Source organism: Triticum aestivum, chromosome 2B (assembly GCF_018294505.1).
Source record: "Triticum aestivum cultivar Chinese Spring chromosome 2B, IWGSC CS RefSeq v2.1, whole genome shotgun sequence".
NCBI classification, from domain to species: Eukaryota; Viridiplantae; Streptophyta; class Magnoliopsida; order Poales; family Poaceae; genus Triticum; species Triticum aestivum.
Window position 1 is genome coordinate 738,252,025 of NC_057798.1, and position 15,252 is coordinate 738,267,276.

The window sequence follows — 15,252 nt, forward strand, 5'->3', positions numbered from 1 at the left end:
TCTAAGTGATGTAGGTGAAGAAGATTCTTCTCAAGACATTCTGACCATGGGTGTTGGTGCACTTCTTCCTATGGAAGAAGAACCTCATGATGATGAAGAAGAAGATGGAGGTCTCACACATCATCAAACAACTTCAACATCCATACCACCACAAGCTCCTATTGTTCAACCGATACCCTTAGCCCAAGTTGAAGAGGATGATCAAGTCTCTCTTACTGATAATCATCAAGAACAAGATCATCATCAAGAGCAAGAACAAGAAAGTCCAATCATTGATGATGAACCTCAATAAATGCAACATGAACAAAAAGATCTTCCTCCACACGTGAATGATCCATATGTTGAAGATGTGGATGATGGACATGAAGTTGAACCTCATGAAACCCTCACCTCCATCATGCCTCGAGTGGCCGGTCGTGTTGATGTTGACAAAATCCTCACCGGCATCTCGGAAGGTAGAGTCACTCGTAAACATTTGACAAACTTTTGTGCTCACTTCTCGTTTGTGTCTAGTATTGAGCCACTCAAGGTACAAGAGGCATTGATGGCCAACGATTGGCTTGTTGCTATGCAAGAAGAGTTGAACAGTTTTGAACGCAACCAAGTGTGGTCATTAGTCAAGAGGCCATCTATCGAGCACAACGTCATTGGAACAAAATGGATTTTCAAGAACAAGCAAGATGAAAATGGTGTAATCATCCGCAACAAGGCAAGGTTAGTGGCACAAGGGTACTCACAAGTTGAAGGTTTGGACTTTGGTGAGACCTTTGCCCCCGTTGCCCATCTTGAATCCATTCGCATCTTACTTGCTTATGCCGCTTTCAATGGTTTTACATTACATCAAATGGATGTGAAGAGTGCTTTCCTTAACGGTCCTCTACAAGAAGAAGTATATGTGTCACAACCACCCGGGTTCGTTGATCCCTTTCACAAAGACTATGTGTATAAACTTCATAAGGCTTTGTATGGCCTCAAACAAGCACCTCATGCTTTGTATGATCATCTGAAGAAGTTTTTACTCGATGATGGTATTGTGAGAGGGGTGGTCGATCCCACTCTTTTTACTAAGAGGGACAAGGGTGATTTGATCCTATGCCAAATCTATGTAGATGACATCATTTTTGGTTCTCCTAACATTCATTTGTGCAAGAAGTTTGCGGCTTCAATGACCAAGAATTTTGAAATGTCACTCAATACGGATTTGAAGTTCTTTCTCGGATTTCAAATTCAACAATTTCAAGAAGGAATTTTCTTATCTCAAGCAAAGTACCTCAAGGATATTGTAGAAAAGTTTGGTATGTCTAATGCTAGTCCATGCAAGACACCCATGCCAACCAAAATTACTCTCACTGAAGACACAAATGGTACTCCTTTCGACCCATCTACTTACCGCTCTATGATTGGTTCATTGCTTTATCTTTGTGCATCTAGACCAGACATCATGTTCAGTGTATGCATGTGTGCTAGATTTCAAGCTTTCCCTATGGAAAGTCATCATAAGGCGGTTAAGCATATTCTTAGATACCTTGTTCACACCCCAAAGTTGGGCCTCTGGTACCCCAAGGATGCTAAGTTTGATCTCATTGGGTACACGAATGCGGATTGGGCTGGAGACAAAGTGAATCGTAAGTCCACATCCGGTGCATGTCAGTTTCTTGGACGATCCTTGGTGAGTTGGTCCTCGAAGAAACAAAATTGTATTGCTCTCTCTACCGCAGAAGCTGAATACATTGCTGCCGCTAGTTGTGCAACTCAGTTGTTATGGATGAGGCAAACTTTGAAGGATTACGGTATCACCTATAGAAATGGCCTCTTCTGTGTGATAATGAAAGTGCCATCAATATTGCTGAGAACCCCAAAGATCATCTCCGCACCAAACACATTGATATTAGGTATCATTTCTTGAGAGATCATGTTGAAAAGGGTGATATTCACATTGATCACATTGGCACAGATTTGTCGACTTAGGCGTGAACTTGGTATCTTGGAGCTTGACAACATTATGTGAAATCTAGTACCCATTCATGCATGAATCTAATGTCTTGTCATGATGTAGGCATATACTTAGGGGGAGACATTCAATTCATGAATGTTCTCGCCCTACTCAATGCATAAAAAGAACCAACACTCTCAAAGTATCCATGGGTCTAGGCCTATGGTGCTTTAACATGATGGAGTAGTGACTATGCACTCAAAGTTCAAATCTTTCTGTGTCATGTCATGTCTACTCACACATTGTGGCAGTAGCCACCACTTGTAGTATATGGCTATGATTGAGTGAGATAGAGTATTAGTTACTACATAAGTACATTTTTATTGCGGACAAGAATTGTCTTCTCCTCATCATGATCAGCACTTGCACCTTTGCCTCCTATCAAAACTTCTGGCGTCGGACGTCCGTAGGTTCCGGACGTCCGTGTGGTTCTTCACTGCCGGTCGTCCGTGAATTCTTCTCTGACTACCATCGACCGGTCGTCCGACCTCTCCGGACGTCCGTAAAATCCACTCTAGTTCCCTTAGTTGGCCTAGACGCTGAAACTCCAGACGTCCGTCAGACTCCGGACGTCCGTAATAACCTTTCTGTTACAATTTGTCCGGTCGTCCGAAGCCGTCGGTCGTCCGTAGAATCATCTCTGTCATCCTCTACTTTTTGTTGGTCCCGACTCCGGTCGTCCGTACGCTCCCGGACGTCCGGACGCATATTCGACTCCGGTCGTCCGTAGGCTCCGGACGTCCGGACGTTTTTACTGGCCACTATATAAACTGCGCCGTAGGGTTTCTCAACTAACCACATCCTATCCGCTAGTTTCCCCACCGCCGCCGCCACTCCTGCCGTGCGACCACTCCCCGCGGCTGCCCGCCGTCGTGCCCCTCGCCGGAGCTTCTCTCCATCGCGGATCTGCGGCTCGCCGTCCAGCCGTCCAGCCCATCCAGCCTGGGGCTTCTCTCCCCAGCCAGCCCGTTGACCCCCTGCTCCAGCACGCCGCTCAGCTCCTCTGTGTTCTTCCTTTCAAGGTAGGGCACAACCTTCCCCCCCTCATACATTCACCCTGATCTATGGAGGGGTGTTGATATGTGTTTTCCTTCTCCCCTAGGTCACGATGCCTCGGTCCAAGCACTCAACTCGCAAGCAAGTCGCCGGAGGGCCGGCTCGTCTGTCTCGTCGTGGTGGCTCCGACGACTCCCAGGAGGAAGATCGCCCTCGGAAATGTGCCGCTCGTCCTCCCAGCTCGTCCAGTGATTCCTCCTCGGAGGGGTCGGACTTTGAGGATGAGCTTGAGGAGGTGGATCCGTCCCCGATGGTTGGCATTCGCGTCGCTGCACCCAAGCCGGGCACTCGTCGTCCAACCTTTCACCCTCCTCCTCCTCCGGTGCAACCCCACGGTGATGCTCGCCACATCTCCATTGAGCCTCCACTGCCACTCGGTCGTCATATTAAGCGTTTCAACGAGGTGCCAAAAACTTCATATCTTAAATTGCGTTGTGATGTAGATCAATTTATCGTTGTTAGGGATTCTCAGGATAGTCGCTTTCGCACAAATGTCCAAGCTGAACTCTTCACCACGATTGTCATACCTAAGGGCTTGTCACTTCATGTTTGCATTGATCTTGAGCACATTCGCACTCATCCGGAGAAATATCCGGGAGCCATTGAGCTCATTGGGTCGTCCAATCTAGCTGCTCCTTTCACCTTTCAACATGATTTTAACCACGCTGCCATCCATCAGTTTTATGCCACATGTTACTTTGCTCCTGATAACACTGTCACATGGATGACCTCCGACACTGCACTCACAACATCTTATGCTCAGTTTGTCACTGCCCTTGGATTTCCCGACACTGGGTTCAAAATCCACAAGGATGACCCCAACCATAAGCCCAAGGGCATTGCGGTCTGTGCGGATCTCCTTAGACCTATATCAACTTTGTCTGCCACTGAAAAACAAAAGGGTCTAAACCAAGTCTCCATTTGGCGCTTTCCATTCAACATCATTTATCAGTGTATCATCCGCACCATCTATCCCAAGATGGGTGACAAGGGCTCCTGCAGCAGCTACTGCATTGATCTCATGCATCGCCTCTTCACATCTCCTAAAGGGAAGATCAATGTTCCCCACTTTCTATGGCATGAGATCCGCCTTGCTAGCTTCCAGCACAAGAGGGCTTTTCCTCATGCACCTTTTATTCAGGCTTTTATCGAAAGTGTAGCTCCCTTTCCTATTGCCCGCACTCATGTACATGAGCGATGGGTCATTCCCGCTCACATGGCGGCTGATCATGTTCCTCCTCCTCCCGCTACTGCTAGTCGCACCGCCGCTAGTGTTCCTTCTCATGCTACTCATCCTCCTTCTGGTGATGCCCCCTTTGGGCGCATTGCTCGTTTTCTTGGGAAGGCTCACTCATCCATGATGAATATGTTCACCTACCATTGCTCCCAACACCACGATGTGGTCACTCGCATGGTCACTTCCAAGAATGCTCTGAAGGCTCGTCTGAGAGACTCAGGAGTGTATGATGTGAGTGACGATGAGTGTCTTCCTGCAGACCCCCCCCCTTCTGACTTTGGTTTTCCCTCCGGTCCTGAGTGGGCTGATTTCTTCGACGAGGCTGGTGGTAGTGGTGTTCGTGATGATGATGATGATGATGATCTCTAGTGCTGTTATGTCATTCCCCCTAGTTTTTTTGGATACTTGATGCCAAAGGGGGAGTAGGCTCCATATGCATGTTATTCTAGCTCATTATGTAATCAAACTTATTGTTATGGTTGTGTTTTAGCCTGTACTGAACCTATGTTATGAGTTTGTTGAATTTGAGATTTGGTGAATCTACATGTGATGAATCTATATGAAATTTAACTCTTGATTATCGTGTGTATGAGATTTGGTTATACTGGAGGCATCTTTTTGAGGGGGAGCCCTCATCATTTTGTTTTAGTAGTATCTATGGTATCACTTTGAGGGGGAGCTCGCTCGCTACTCATTCTTATTATGGTTATTGAGCTCAACAACAAATACTTCCGATTACTATTATGACTATGCATATGAGTTGTCATCAACTACAAAAAAGGGGGAGATTGAAAGTGCAATCATGCCCTTAATCATATTTTGATGTTGATGACAACACATATGCTTGGGACTAATCATGTTTATCAAGTATATCTCAGGATTATGTTCCAAAGACCATGTGCATGGATCATGACTAGGGACAAAAAGCATATAACTCAAGAATGGAGATACAAGATGTTGACTTCATTTATGGTTTGTTCTTAAGTATAGGGATCCCACACTATTAAGAGGGGATCTATGGATCTAGCGAAAAACTTGCTCAAAAGATACTATTTCTATACCTTGCCCTCGAACGTCCGGTGTTCTACAGACGTCCGGTCCTTCTTGATTCCCGGACGTCCGGCATTCCACAAGAGAAGCATTTCTACGGATGTCCGGAACTCTCCGGACGTCCAACACTTTCACAACAGAAGCATTTTTACGGACGTCCGGACCCTCCGGTCGTCCGTGCTCCGGATGTCCGGCCCAGCTCGGATGTCTGTATCCTGTACACTGGATTGTGGGTCACACTTTTCACAGCGGCCGGTTGTCCGATGGCTGTCGGACGTCCGGACCTATTTGTGCCTCCGGACGTCCGACGTTCTCCGGACGTCCGGCCCATCCTGTACCCCAAACGGCCACTTCTACCCACCACCTATATATATATACCTTTCTCTTCCACGGGATAAGGTTGACCATTCACTTTGAGCCTCTCAAGAACATCCCTCACTCTCTCTCTCATTCATCCACACTAAATCCTAGATTCCCAAGTGTTCTAGGAGCATTAGAGAGAAGTTCTCCAATCAAGTGATAGATCCACTCCTTCCCCTTCTTTGCACCAAAGGAATTCGTGACTTGAGCAAGTTTTGAGCTTTTCCCATAGTTCTTGTTACTCTTGGAGGTTGGAGACTCCTAGGCGGTAGGATTCATTCGGAGAGGAATCGAACTTTGTGATTACCCTTGGAAAAGTTTGTGAGGGTTTGGAGACCACCCCAAGGTCTACCACTAGTGGTTGAGAAACGCCTCCGTGGTGTTGTCTCAAAGGGAGAATAGGGTGAGCCATCATGGTGTAGGTGTGCCTTCGTGGTAACATCCACCCCTCTAACGGTGACTAGCTTCCCTCCAAGGAAGTGAACATCGGCATACATCCTCGTCTCCCGGAGTTGCGGTTATTCCTAACCCTAACTCTCTACTTGTGGTTACTTGTCTCGTTACACTTACGTACATTATATTGTGCCTGCCTACTTACGTGTTTGTGTTGTTTGCTTAGTACTTTGTGCTCACGTGCAATTGTTAGGCTCATCTTCATATTCCGCATTATTGCCTAAAATTGCCAAGTAACAATTAAAATTTGTAATTGTACCTATTCACCCCCCCCTCTAGGTCCATCTCGATCCTTTCATCGAGTCTGTATTCCTCGGATGCTAGGACATCAGTCCATCTTTCATTGAGAAGGTCTTGATCAGCTTGAAGCTGTTGTTGCTTCTTTTTCAGGCTTCTTGCCGTGGGGTGCTTAAATTGCTCTTGTTCGAGGGGATCCTCTGGCACGATGAATTGTTCGGCACCGAGGCTCTCGTCCTCTTCGGAGATCGGTACGTGCTACCTCTTGAGCATGCGTTGGTTTTCCGTTGAAGAGGAAAGGGTGATGCAGCAAAGTAGCGTAAGTATTTCCCTCAGATTTTGAGAACCAAGGTATCAATCCAGTAGGAGGCTACACGCAAATCCCTCGTACCTACACAAACAAATAAGAACCTTGCAACCAACGCGATAAAGGGGTTGTCAATCCCTTCACGGCCACTTGCAAAAGTGAGATGTGATCGAGATAATAAGATAAATAAATATTTTTGGTATTTTTATGATATAGATTGGAAAGTAAAGATTGCAAAATAAAGTAGATCGGAAACTTATATGATGGAAAATAGACCCGGGGGCCATAGGTTTCACTAGTGGCTTCTCTCAATATAGCATAAGTATTACGGTGGGTGAACAAATTACTGTCGAGCAATTGATAGAAAAGTGCATAGTTATGAGAATATCTAGGCATGATCATGTATATAGGCATCATGTATATAGGCATCACGTCCGTGACAAGTAGATCGAAACAATTCTGCATCTACTATATTACTCCACACATCCACCGCTATCCAGCATGCATCTAGAGTATTAAGTTCATAAGAACAGAGTAACGCATTAGGCAAGATGACATGATGTAGATGGATAAACTCAAGCAATATGATATAAACCCCATCTTTTTATCCTCGATGTCAACAATACAATACGTGCCTTGCTGCCCCTGCTGTCACTGGGAAAGGACACCGCAAGATTGAACCCAAAGCTAAGCACTTATCCCATTGCAAGAAAGATCAATCTAGTAGGCCAAACCAAACTGATAATTCGAAGAGACTTGCAAACATAACAAATCATACATAAAATAATTCAGACAAGATTCAAATATTGTTCATAGATAATCTTGATCATAAACCCACAATTCATCGGATCTTGACAAACACACAGCAAAAAGAATTACATCGAATAGATCTCCAAGAAGATCGAGGAGAACTTTGTATTGAGATCCAAAGAGAGAGAAGAAGCCATCTAGCTAATAACTATGGACCTGAAGGTCTATGGTAAACTACTCACACTTCATCAAAGAGGCTATGGCGTTGATGTAGAAGCCCTCCATGATTGATTCCCCCTCCGGCGGAGCACCGGAAAAGGCTCCAAGATGGGATCTCACGGGTACAGAAGGTTGCGGCGGTGGAAATAGGGTTTCATGGTGCTCCTGGATGTTTTCAGGGTACGTGAGTATATATAGGCGAAGAAAGTCGGTCAGGGGAGCCACGAGGGGCCCACAAGGGTGGGAGGCGCGCCTACCCCCCTGGGCGCGCCTCCCTGCCTCGTGGCCACCTCGTTTCTTTCTTGACGTCCACTCCAAGTCTCCTGGGTTGCGTTTGTTCCAAAAATAACTCTCCCGAAGGTTTCATGCCGTTTGGACTCCGTTTGATATTCCTTTTTTGCGAAACACTGAAATAGGCAAAAAACAGTAATTTGGAATCGGGCCTCCGGTTAATAGGTTAGTCCCGAAAATAATATAAAAGTGTATAGTAAAGCCCATTGAACATCCAAAACAGGTAATATAATAGCATGGAACAATCAAAAATTATAGATACGTTGGAGACGTATCAAGCATCCCCAAGCTTAATTCCTACTCGTCCTCGAGTAGGTAAATGATAAAAACAGAATTTTTGATGTGGAATGCTACCTAGCATAATTCTCAATGTAATTTTCTTTATTGTGGCATGAATGTTCGGATCCAAAAGATTCAAGATAAAAGTTTAATATTGACATAAAAATAATAATACTTCAAGCATACTAACAAAGTAATCATTTCTTATGAAAAAAACATAGCCAAAGAAAGCTTATCCCTACAAAATCATATAGTTTGGCCATGCTTCATTTTCGTCACACAAAATACTCCCATCATGCACAACCCCGGTTTCAGCCAAGCCATTGGTTCATACTTTTTAACGCGCTTCACCCTTTCAACCCTCACGCAATACATGAGCGTAAGCCATGACATAGCACTATCGGTGGAGCAGAGTATGATGATAGGGATTATGTGAGAAAACAAAAAAGGAGAAAGTCTCACATTGATGCGGCTAATCAACGAGCTAGGGAGATGAGGAAGCCCATCATTGGAATATACAAGCCAAGTTCTATAATGAAAAATTCCCACTAGTATATGAAAGTGACGACATATGAGACTATCTTATCATGAAGATCATGGTGCTACTTTGAAGCACAAGTGTGGTAAAAGGATAGTAACATTGCCCCTTCTCTCTTTTTCTCTCATTTTTTTATTTGGTGGGCTTCTTTGGCCTCTCTTTTTCTTCTTTGGGCTTCTTTGGCCTCTTTTATTTTTCATAAAGTCCGGAGTCTCATCCCGACTTGTGGGGGAATCATAGTCTCCATCATCCTTTCCTCACATGGGATAATGCTCTAATAATGGAAATCATCACACTTCTATTTATTTACAACTCAAGAATTACAACTCAATACTTAGGACAAAATATGACTCTATGTGAATGCCTCCGGCGGTGTACCGGGATATGCAATGAATCAAGAGCGACATGTATGAAAGAATTATAAAGGTGGCTTTGCCACAAATACTATGTCAACTACATGATCATGCAAAAGCAATATGACAATGATGGAGCGTGTCATAATAAGCGAAACGGTGAAAAGTTACTTGACAATATATCTCGGAATGGCTATGGAAATGCCATAATAGGTAGGTATGGTGGCAGTTTTGAGGAAGATATAAGGAGGTTTATGTGTGATAGAGTGTATCGTATCACGGGGTTTGGATGCACCGGCGAAGTTTGCACCAACTCTCAAGGTGAGAAAGGGCAATGCACAGTACCATAGAGGCTAGCAAAAATGTGGAACGGTAAGAGTGCGTATAATCCATGGACTCACATTAGTCATAAAGAACTCATATACTTATTGCAAAAGTTCATTAGCCCTCGAAGAAAAGTACTACTACGCATGCTCCTAGGGGAAGGGTTGGTAGGAGTTAACCATCGCACGATCCCGACCTCCACTCATAAGGAAGGCACTCAAGGAACACCCCATGCTTCAAATTTTTCACACAACTTTTACCATACGTGCATGCTACGAGACTTGCCAACTTTAACACAAGTATTTCTCAATTTCACAATTACCCAACTAGCATGACTCTAACATTACCACCTTTATATCTCAAAACAATTATCAAGTATCAAATTATCATAGTATTCAATGCACTTTATCTGATAGTTTTTATTATACCCAACTTGGATGCCCATCATATTAGGACTAGTTTTATAACCAAAGCAAATTACCATGCTGTTCTAAAAGACTCTCAAAATAATATAAGTGAAGCATGATAGATCAATAATTTCTATAAAATAAAACCACCACCGTGCTCTAAAAAGATATAAGTGAAGTACTAGAGCAAAAATTTATAGCTCAAAAGATATAAGTGAAGCACATAGAGTATTCTAATAAATTCAGATCCATGTGTGTCTCTCCAAAATGTGTGTACAGAAAGGATGATTGTGGTAAACTAAAAAGCAGAGACTCAAATCATACAAGATGCTCCAAGCAAAACACATATCATGTGGTGAATAAAAATATAGCCTCAAGTAAAGTTACCGATGGATGAAGACGAAAGAGGGGATGCCTTCCGGGGCATCCCCAAGCTTAGTCTTTTGGTTGTCCTTGAACTTTACCTTGGGTTGCCTTGGGCATCCCCAAGCTTAGGCTCTTGCCACTCCTTATTCCATAATCCGTCAAATCTTTACCCAAAACTTGAAAACTTCACAACACAAAACTCAACAGAAAATCTCATGAGCTCCGTTAGTACAAGAAAACAAACCACCACTTTAAAGTACTGTAATGAACTCATTCTTTATTAATATTGGTGTTAAACCTACTGTATTCCAACTTCCCTATGGTTTATACCCCCCGATACTAGCCATAGATTCATCAAAATAAGCAAACAACACATGAAAACAGAATCTGTCAAAAACATAACAGTCTGTAGCAATCTGTAACTTTTGATACTTATGGAACCTCAAAAATCCTACCAAATTAGGAAGTCTAGGTAATTAGTCTATTAATCTTCTGAAAAAATAATCAACTGAAAAGCACGTTTCTGTGATTTATGAAAATTATTCTCGTGCGCGCAAAATTTTCTGTTTTTCAGCAAGATGAAGTTAACTATCACCGTAGGTTATCCTAAAGGTTTTACTTGGCAAAAAAACTAATTAAAACACAAAACCACATCTAACCAGAGGCTAGATGAATTATTTATTACTAAACAGGAACAAAAACTAAAGAACAAGAATAAAATTGGGTTGCCTCCCCACAAGCGCTATCGTTTAACGCCCCTAGCTAGGCATAAAAGCGAGAATAAATATAAGTATTGCCATAATGATAAGGTAAATCACGAAAATTCATCTCATATTCCCTATGTTCAGCAGCAAATTTTCTTTGTGGCAAGCAAAAGTAATCAAAAGGGCTAAATTTAATGGGACTGAAGTCCCCAAGATCAAGCTCAGGAGGTATAGGTTCCTCCTTTATACACTACAAAAACATAGCAAATTTAGCCAAAGTTCGGCGAAGTTCGGCTTAAACACTACAAATTTTGGTATATATTAGACATGTTCGCGGATTTTCATTACATGCATAGTAAACTAATCAAAAAAAACTTACTGAACGCCGATTAGTCGGCGTCGTCGCCGCCATCGTCGGGCTTCTCCTCTTTGACGTGGGCGCCCCTGCTGGACCCCTCCCAGGCGTCGCCATGGCGGGCTGGTGGCGGTGGTGGCGCGTCGCCGTCGTCGCTGTCGTCGATGATGTTGACCCCTCCTTCGTCACGGCCTTGGCAACGCTGCGCGAAGCGCCGCAGGGCGGTGCACTGGCGCTCCCTTGCCATCTTCAGGGAGTCCGGGCGTGCCCATTCAAGGGCCGCGTCGTCGTCAAGCTCGACCTCGCCGTGCTCCGTCTTCACCGGCGCCAGCCCCGGCTCCATCTTTGGCTTGACGAAGCGCGTAGGAGGAGCCGACGAGGAGGCGCGCCGGCCGCCCTCGTTGATGACGAAGCCGACGCTGCGAGTGCGCCGGCCGAGCGGCTTCTCCGCCGCGGGCTCGGCCTTGACGCCAAGCAGCGTTGGAGTGCCGGAGGAGTGGAAGGAGGAGCGCGAGGAGGAAGAGGAGGAGGAGGCGCCGAACCTCCTTGGTGCCCATTGCCCGTCGTGTCGGCGGTGCGCCGGGGCGGCCGCCCTCGCCGGGGGGTACGCCAACGGCGGGTTGTTGCCGCCCTCGAGGTGCGTCAGCACGCCCTCAAGGGTGCAGCCGGGGGCGCCCCATCACAGGTGGCGCCCCTCGCTGTTCTTCAGGTCGCCGACCACCGGCGCATCGTTGGTGGACGCCAGCCGCTACCGCTGATGTCGCTCGAAGTACGCCGCCCAAGCCGCTTGGTTGTTGGCGGCGTACTGGGGAAGGGAGAGCTGGGCGTCGGTGAGGGAGGCGCGCACGACCTCGACCTCGTCGGTGAAGTACGAGGGTTTGGCCACGGCGTCGGGCAACGGGAGAATGTGCACTCCCCGTTGCTGAGCCTCCAGCCCATCGGCCCGACGCGCATGTCCGGCGGCGCCGAGATGTTCGCCTGGAACAGGAGCCACGACTCCTGTTCGTGGAGCGTGCGGCGGCCGAAGCCGTTGGCGGCCGCCTCGTCGCCGGGGAAGCGTTTGGCTATCGGGAAAGGAGGGAGATGGAGGGGGCTAGGCGGCGGCTCACGGGAAAGGGAGGGCTGAGGGAGAGCTCGGCGGCGGCGTTCGGGATAGGTAGCGCTCACCAGGGGCGAGCGAGACCATATATAGCCGGGCCGCGCCCGTGTGTACGCGTCCGAGGGAGGGGAGGCGTCGGCGCACCGTCCCATGACGCGCCGCCCGTGAGGAATCAATGGCAAAGCTGACCGGCGGCAGCCTTGCCATTGATTCCCCGTGGGAAACCGAGGCATCGGGAGAAGACGAGGCGGGCGGTGTCGCTGACGCGGCTGGCGCGCGGCTCTTTCGCGCCAAAAACGGTTCGCCCGGCGCCCCGAGCGCCCCCAGCACGCCGGGTTCGGGTTGGGTCCGCCGGCATCAATTTTGGTCCGAGCTGACGAAAAATGGGTCCTTGCGAGGCGATTGGGTCGATTTTTTTATGCCGGCGACCGAAAATTCGCCTGGGAGGCTTGTTAGGGGCGCGGGTGGAGATGCTCTAAGGTTTGTGTAACATGTTTTGCACTCGTACAAAGTCGCCCATGCATGCGTGAGATGACGCAGTAGCCACACGTCACACTACCCTCCAGCTGTTGTCTTCAACATAGTCACGGGGAAATCTGGCCATAGGCCACGTGGGGTGTGACCCTTGATTAGTCGCACAAAGCAGCTGGACATAACGTCCCGGCCACAACCTCTGTGAGACTATGACCCGTCCGTACAGTTCCACGCTGCAAGCTACTGCACGAAACTAACTACCACCCGAGTGACCTGTACGAACTTGCCTCGCAACCTCTCGACGGAATAATCATTCGTTTCCGCTGAGACTCTCACCGTCCAGCATCCGTTCCACGCCTGGCTCTCCTGTTGTCGCCTGAGAACACCATTTCCGGTCTAATGAAGTACAGTATGATTGTTCGCTGCGCCGCAAGCAAAGCCTTGACCAACGACTAGCAAACCACTAGGTACGATGCCAAACGCACGCAGAAGTCTACTCCTGCTGCGTGGTATTTTGGTAAACGAAGTAGTTAACCAATTGACATCCCATCCCTGCTTATTGCTCCGATCCCAAGCCTTTAAATACTGGTCGACCCCCACCACCCTCTTCCATCTCTCACCAACAAGTCAGAGAGTTCAAGTCGCAGAAGCTCAACCCAATTCGCAGCAATGGTTAGGATGCTGGATCTTGCCGCGGCCAAGGGCTTCGCCGCGCCCGGCAATGTCATCGGCCTCGCCTTCGTCTTCGTGGCCGTCGTCGCCGTGGTGGCCATCGCCGTGTTCAGCTGCTCCGACGGGGCGGACGAGTCAGACGCCAGGCGCAAAAAGAAACGCAGGGCCCAACCCGTCGTTATTGTTTACGGTGGTGGAGGCTGCTAAGGAAGCGCGTCGTGCACACTAGCCCTCCTCGCGTGGGGGCAAATGCGTTGCAGAGTATTCTTACCATTACGTTCTTTAATATTACAGCAATGTAATGCAGCCTGTTGGGACCCGGTGTTTTGGCTCCTAGCTACAGATGCATCCATTGTCGAAATACACATTTCAAAAAGTTGGAAAAATTCGAAACAAAAATCTCACATGTATATCCGGACATTTTATGTGCGTTCACAAGGTTTCGGTAAAAAACGACGTTTTTTGTGGCTTGTGTAAAAAAGGTAAAGAAATGCCTCGTGAATAGTTAGAAAAGCATCAGAAATTATCTTTTTTGCAGAAGCCACAAAAAACGTCATTTTTCACTGAAAACCTTGTGCACGCATATAAAATGTCCAGATATACACGCGGGATTTTTGTTCCGAATTTTTCAACTTTTCGAAATGTGTATTTCAGCAATGAGTGCATATGCACCTAGGAGCCAAAAGCAATTACCGAGCCTGTTGTAACTTCTCTAGTATTCTCTCTGTAAACAAATATAAGCGCATTTAGGTCACTACTTTAGTGATCTAAATGCTCTCGTATACTTGCACTCATCCATGCAAAAAAAAACTTGCACTTGTGTACTCCCTCCGTCCCAAAATAAGTGACTCGACTTGTGCTAATTTTATACTAAAGTTAGTAATAAAGTTGAGTCATTTATTTTGGAACGGAGGAAGCATTTTACATGTATATTCTTTTACTGGAACAATTTTTCTTGTTATCGTATATAATTAAATAGTTAATCTCTGATGCAAAAAAAGAGTTAATCCCAACTAATTTACTTTAACATACAAACATGCAATCTAGCTGTAAATATTTCCATTATTTTAACAGGAAAAGCCGAAAAGGTGTAGCCATTTCCATTATATTATACTATTCGTATTCATTAAATATTTTACAAATGTAAAATATTCAAATATAATTCACTTTGAGTTCTCATTTTATTAGTTAAAATATTCACATTCCATCGAAACCGAATCTTGTCGCAATATATTGCAAGCAATTCCTGCAGTAACGCGCCGGGTTGCTTGTTCTAATGTGATCTACCAATATATTGATCGGAAAAAAAATGCAAAGAATGTGCAGTATTATTTATCCATGATGTCTCTGGTTTTTCCTGGCTGATGGTCTGATGACTAACTTTCTTTGAAGACCACTACAAATTATTATTTTTGTCAAGAACTCAAATGCTGATATATACTTATCTTTTTCTAGATTATTTGAGGGATACTCCCCCCGTTTCAAATATAAGATATATTAGCTTTTTCAGAAGTCGAACACATGCACATTTGACCAGGTTTTTAGAAAAATATATCAATACCTACAATACCAATTTTATATCATTAGATCCATCACGAAAAATATTTTTATATTTTATTAATTCTTATTTCAGACGTTCATATTATATCCTACAATCTTGGTTTCATGAAAAATGATGCATCTTATATTCTGAAACAGAGGACTAGTACGCAACGTTTTTTTTTTGGC